This window comes from Thermobia domestica, chromosome 6 (genome assembly GCF_964235325.1).
Source record: "Thermobia domestica chromosome 6, izTheDome1.hap1.1, whole genome shotgun sequence".
In the NCBI taxonomy this organism is placed as follows: domain Eukaryota; kingdom Metazoa; phylum Arthropoda; class Insecta; order Zygentoma; family Lepismatidae; genus Thermobia; species Thermobia domestica.
Genome location: NC_137459.1, coordinates 208,441,973 through 208,448,850, shown reverse-complemented (window position 1 = coordinate 208,448,850; position 6,878 = coordinate 208,441,973). Strand labels below are relative to the sequence as shown.

The 6,878-nt window shown below is 40.2% G+C and overlaps 1 pseudogene; it reads left to right on the top strand.

Annotated features, from left to right (window-relative positions):
* Positions 1-3,457: 3,457 nt before the first annotated feature.
* On the top strand, positions 3,458-4,273 carry LOC145687424 (macro domain-containing protein PG1779 pseudogene; annotated as a pseudogene).
* The last annotated feature ends 2,605 nt before the right edge of the window (positions 4,274-6,878 follow it).

Sequence of the window (6,878 nt, the reverse complement as noted above, 5' to 3'; positions counted from 1 at the left end):
TCAAGGTAACGATCATGCACAAAATAAGAAAAGTCAGCAAAGTAATGTAGGTCAGGGTAATAACGAGTGAAGTGATAATCGTCAAAACCATAGATACAATAATAACAACAATAATAAAAACAATTCAGGTTCTTCTACGCAATCTTCTTCAGAGACCCGGGTTCGACTCCTAGTAAGGGTCCCATTGTCTGTTATAAATGCAACACGCCTAAACATATTGCACGGTACTGTAGGGCGTCTTTAAACTCAAAAACAGAGTAGATGACAGGGACGAATCTGCTCGAAGGTGCGTTATAGTCCCCATTATATCTTCTAACGACTTACCACATGTTTCGGCTCTTTTAGATGGTCAGCAAGTTAAGATCATGATAGATTCTGGAAGCCAAATAAGTTGTCTCAGGGAAAATCTAGTTCCGAAAAACGCAAGACGTTTTCGTCTTAACACCAGATTAAAGGGAGTTACACGGAAAAGCATTCAAGTATCCGAAATTGCCTTGTTGAAATTTTTCCTTGGGAACAGATGTTTTACTCACGTTTTTAGGATAATCCCAAATTTTGATTATGGTCCTTGGTTGGTGCGGATTTCTTAGAAAAACATAGAGCTATCATAAGTTATGATAAACAGAATTTGACTTTGTGTCGTGTTGGACGTCCTCCGTCCAGGAAGTTACCACCTAGAAATTTAGAGGTCAATTTATCTGAAGCGTTAACAGCGAGAATCGCTCGGGAATCTAGAGCTATTTTTAGAGTCCTAGAGAATATCGTTTTACCACCTCGTTAGTACACTTTAGTTAAGTTACGTTCCTGTTGGGACATTACGGGGAGAAAGGCGTTACTGCTACCATCTCAGCGTATAGAGGAAATGCTGGGAATTTTTATCCCAAGGGTAATAGTAGATTCTGAGTCTCCAGTGGTGTTTGTAACGAATCCCACCGTCAAGACCGTGAAGTTGCGCCAAGGAACGAAGATAGGCGATGCAGAGGAGTTCGAGGAAGTACCAGATGAACCAGAAACGAGGACATTGACAGCGACACAAGAATCTTTACCGTCTCCAGAGAAGTTGGGACAGTCTAGAAAGATGTATGACCCGAAAAGAGTAGATGTCAACCCTGATTTTTCTCCAAAAGACCGGGAGCGCTTTTACGACCTAATGTACCAGTTTGCCGATGTTTGGAGTTGGTCGGAAGACGATGTGGGACTCGCCCGTGGTTTTGAGCATGAGATACGACTTTCCAACCCCACGCCAATCAACAAAACACCTTATTTAGAACCTTACCACCTACGTGAAGTCCTCAAACAACAGCTGGATACCATGCTAAGATAAGGGACGATTCGTGAGCAGACTTCTCCATGGAACCACCCTATTCTTTTAGTGAAAAAACGCAATGGACAGTTCAGATTTGTTTCAGATTTGCGCCATGTTAATGCCCAATCTCTCTCCTCGAACTTGGCGACGCCATCGATTGACTACTTGCTTGCTCGCATGGCTAGACGTCTTCTTTACACTTCTTGTGACATGAAGCAGGGATTCTTTCAAATTCTAATCACAAAAGAGAGTCAGGAGTGTACAGGATTCTCCGTACCAGGTGCTTCGAGTAATGTTTACCAAATTCTGGGCCATGTGTCCTCGGCAGCTGCTTTGAATAGATTAGTGAAATTGACTCTCGCAGGCATCCCGAGTTCGAATATAATTTATTACCTCGACGATTTTATGTAGTGGCCTCTACTGTGGACGAGATGATACACTGGTGCACCATTCTCTTCCAAAAACTTCGAGAACGTGGGTTCAAACTGCCGCCCCAGAAGACGAATATAGCACATCACTCTATGGTGGTTTTAGGCCATAAACTTTCGAAATATGGTTTACAGATCTCTGACCGGATGCTGGACACGATCAAGGACTATCAACGCCTAAAGACAAAGAAGAACTTGAAGAGTTTTCTCGGCGTTTGTTCTTTTCTGAGGAGGTATGTCAAGGGCTTTAACGCACCCATGCGCACCCATTACAGAAATTGATGAGGCGTGACGAAGAATTTACTTGGGGTTCCGAACAGCAGCAAGCATTAAAGAAGGCGATTTTGGAAAGTCCAACTTTAATGGCCTATAAGCCTGAAAGAGAGCTGCACATCTTTACAGATGCTTGCAAGAAAGGTTTGGTCTGTGTAGCCTAACAACCAGCTACAGATGAGCCGGATGCTGAATTGGTGGCAATTGCGTATGCGAGCAGAGCGGTTGCTCCATCGGAGAAGAATTTGTCCGTCTATCATTTGGAACTTTTAGCCCTTCTCTACGCTCTACGCTCCTTTCGTTACTTTATCCTCGGACGTCATTTTCATCTTCACACTGATTCGAAGGCTATCACATTTCTTCGCCATAGTAAGAATTTGACAAGGAAACTGGCTCGTTGGTTGTCAGAAATTGATTCTCACGATTTTACGATTTCTCATGTTGCTGGTTCTGAGAATTTAGAAGCAGATACCATCAGCCGTTTTGTGAAACATCGAAGAGACGAGGAGGACGAAGAAGCGACTGCCTCAGACCCAAGGATCTTCATGATCGAGGACTTGGATAGCATTGACCTTAAGAAGGAGCAGAGGAATGACGGATTTCTGAGTAAAATCATCGCGTATTTGGAGGATAGACCCGACAAAGACCCGGAGTATGAGAGGAGAGTATCGCATTTTGCCCTGCGTAAAAACATCCTGTATAAAGTTAACAAGACGCCTTTGGGAAAAGTTTTTCTATTAGCAGTGCCCACCAAGTTAAGGGATGTAGTATTCGAGAAGGCCCATTCAGAGAAATTAGGTGCCAATCACACTGGTTTCAGTAAGACGTATAACCTCCTAGTGAAATCTGTTTATTTTGTAAACATGAAGAAATTCGTTTATGAAAAATGCAAACAATGCATTAGGTGTCAAGTATTGAAAAAGCGTAGTGGCAAGCCTTACGGAAGTCTGCAGACGCACCCTTGCGTTCCACCCTTCTATAGAGTTTATGTTGATTTAGGAGGGTGTACCCCTGTAATAATATCTTACGACACAAGTTTCTCATCGTTGTTGTGGATGAAGGGACACGATTCTGTATCACTGGATCTTTACGAGATGCTTTGGCGGCTTCCGTTAGTTCTTTTCTATACGAAAACGTTATTCTGAAATATGGATTAGTAACGGAAGTCGCATGTGACCGCGGATCAGCTTTCACTAGTGGTGTGTTTAAAGAGCTTTGTCACATCCTAGGAACACAGATACACTTTGCAGATGTACAAGGGCATTACAGTATCGGAACAGCTGAAGTCGTAATCCGGCATATAGAACAGCGATTGAAGTTAGCTTTGGACAAATATGATCAGTCGAATTGGATAGAATTACTTCCACAGGTTACGTTCTCGTACAACGTGACTTGTAACTTGAGTATGGGTTTTAGTCCTTTCGAAGCCCTTCATGGATATTCCCCATGAATGATATTCGACAGGTTAAAAAAGTATTTTCCTCCTCCAGAAGGACTGCCTAAAAATTTGCGTAAATTAGAAACATCTGAAATTGATGTAGTAGGAGAGGGCGTACCGGATAAAAATCTCCAAGAAATGGATAAGGTAAATTCCTTCTTGATGGAATTCCAGGATCCAGATAACGAAACGCAATTAGAATCGTTGCTTATAAGGAAAGTTGTCTTCATGTCCGATCTACCATCTCGGGATCAGGTGGGTCCGAGAACAAGTTCAGTGGATGGTTTGGAGAGACCGAAGTTTGCCGTCAATTACGACATTAATAAGAAAGTTGCGCTTTATTACGGATCAATCACGACGTTAGCTGGTGATTGTATAGTAAACTCGTCTAATTCCCTTCTAGATCCACGAGGAGGCGTGGATAAAGTAATTCAAAGTCTTGCAGGAGAAGAAATGCAAGAGGAGTGTCGTAAAATATCCCACCTTCCCCAGGGTAACGTATGCATTACACAGGGTTACAAGCTACCCGTGGATTTTGTGATTCATGTAAGCGCACCTGACGATCGAAATCCCAAGAAGTTAAAAATGAGCTACGAAAAAACGTTGCAATTAGCCGTAGACAACGATATAACATCTATTGCTTTCCCCAACATCTCTACAGGAGTTTTTGCTTTTCCTAAAGAAGATGCATGTCGCGTTGTTTTACAAACAGTACGTCTTTTCCTGGAAGAACATCTTGACTCAATCGAAAGAATAGTGTTCGTGCAGTATGACAAAGAGAATCAGAAAATCTATGAACAACTCATGCACCTCTATTTTCCTAAATAATATAGCTGAAAGAAAAAAAAGTATTAGCATGTTACTGGTTAATTGACTTAAAGCTATCTTAATTCTAGCAATATATATAGAATAAGAGAAAAAATATAATTATTCATCATCAGTGCTATGCAGTTTTCTTTTCCTCTCGTCACCATATCCGTCTCCTATTATCAATTTTTTTGGGGGACAACTTTATTTTGGAAATTTCAGATTCTCCACTTACCTGAAAAGAACAGAGATAAATGTAATTAGTGCATAATATTCAGGAAAAAAAGAAATCATATTTTTTTATTTTATGCATTATCTGGAAGTAAGAAAAGGTTGCAAAAGTTATATTCTGACTGAGTTATTTGTTTACATTACAGATAGTCAACAAACTTTTAAGCTGCATACTTCTGTTTACCCTGCTACCTTCCGCAGAAACAAATGACATTAACTTTACCATCAGTTCTGGTTAGCATTTTAAGAAACTACCTAATGTGATTTTATATCAACATTCTTTACCTATATCCTTCAACCTAACTTTTTCTTTTCCCCACGACCTACCAACTTCTTCTCTATTTCAACACCTCTATTGTGATAAAAACGACGACCCTCTAATGACACCAGTTTGTCAGTCAGCAGTAAAACTACAGGATCTTCACACGCATATCAACGATTTCTTTCTGAAACCCCCAAATCCCAAATTTCATAAGATGTCGAGCAGATCACCGAGAGCCCTCTTGTCTTTTGTTGGTGATTTCCTTTCTTATTGTTGCATTGTTGCAGAATGTTCATCCGTTGAGGATATGAATAAAAGAGAAATGCATTTGGAACAGACCGTGCTTGGTCTGGAAAAGCAACTTTTAAAGAACTATCTTTTCATTCAAAATTCTACGTCTGAGTTTTTGACTTTTGAGACACAAGTTAAAGAGAATTTTGAAAAGATCCGGAATTTTTCTGCACGAATTTTGGTCCAAGAAAAGGATATCGCCGACCATCTGAACCTATTGGCGGACAAGATGCAACAAGAAGCAACAGCCTTCATTTCAGAATTTTTTGAGACTTTGTTACAGTTTACTCAGTGTTTACAGATCTTCGGATATGACTTGACCTTAGAGATGTTTCGAATTTTAAAGCTAAACCATAACATCATTCCCTACAAAGTTTTGTATGCGCATTTGTCAGAATTTGAAAACATAGTTTTAAGAAATGGATACTGATTGGCTATAGACAAGAAATTTTTCTAACTGTATTATTCGATTAATGTATTATCCTGCTCAATAACTGAGTCGTACATTTATTTGCAACTGATGATACCCATTGTAGAACATCAATCTTCTTTTGAACTGTATGAAGTTAAACCGATACCTTTTGCAGTTTTCAACCAAACCTGTAGTATTGACGTACAACCTTTGGTTTCCGTAGTGGAGAATGGAAAACACCTAATACCTGTAGCTGGATCTGATCTTTTGTTCTGCAGATATTCTTCTGCCAAATTATCTAAGATCCCGTCTCATGTTATTTCAAATTCAAGGTTAGCCAATTGTTTGCATTCTGCTTGGATGTGACAAACAGTTCGAGAAGTTATCGCAAGCTGTGATCATACTTGCGTTCAGTCAAAATTAACGCATATAATGGACATTGGTTCCCATGAATTTGTTATCACGCACCCACCACCAACGTTAACAGTCAAGTCAAAAGACAATACGTCTTCGATTAGCGTTCCTGAATCGTCAATGCTATACGGTGCTATCAAGGTTAAGATACCATGCAATACGAAACTTGATCGTGGATAGAAATTTGTTTGTAAGATCAGAATTTCCATGTTTTAAGAACGAACTTATATAACCTGTATGTCTTCATCTTTTTCCCGCCCAACTCGCCTCAAACGATCTATTACAGCTAAATAAAAAATTTCAACCAAATTTATTTTTTAACACATCTTCTCTTCTTAACAAAGTATGTACATAGAGTGTTAGACACGTAAATATATCTGCCTTCACTATTATCGATCAAACGCCTAAGCCAGTGCCCATCTATAAACACGAATATTTCATTCCAGGAGTTATGTTATGTTGGAATATTGTTCTTACTCTTTTGGTGGTATATTTGTTACGACAACAAGGAATTATGAGTTGTCTTTTGTTTTGCAAAAAGTGTAATGCACAGCCCGAGATTTCGATGACAGAGATTGGTCACGTTGTTGACATATTTTAGCTGCTTTGTACGATTGTGGGCTTTTTTCGGGTCTAGGTCAAAACCCCCACAGCCAAAACTCCCACACTCAAGAAATGTCAAAACGCCTACACGATCGGTCATAACCCCCACAGAAATGGACAAATCTCCCAAATACGCGAACGGTCATAACCCCCACAGCCAAAACCCCCACACTCAAGAAATGTCAAAACGCCCACACGATCGGTCATAACTCCCACACAAATGGACAAATCTCCCAAACGCACAAAAGGTCAAAACTCACACAGCCAAAACCCCCACACTCAAGAAATGTCAAAACACCCACAAAATCGGTCAAAACTCCCACAGAAATGGACAAAACAGCCACACATAGCAACGGTCATAATCCCCACATAAATGGACAAAACCCCCACACAAATGGTAAAAACTCCCACAT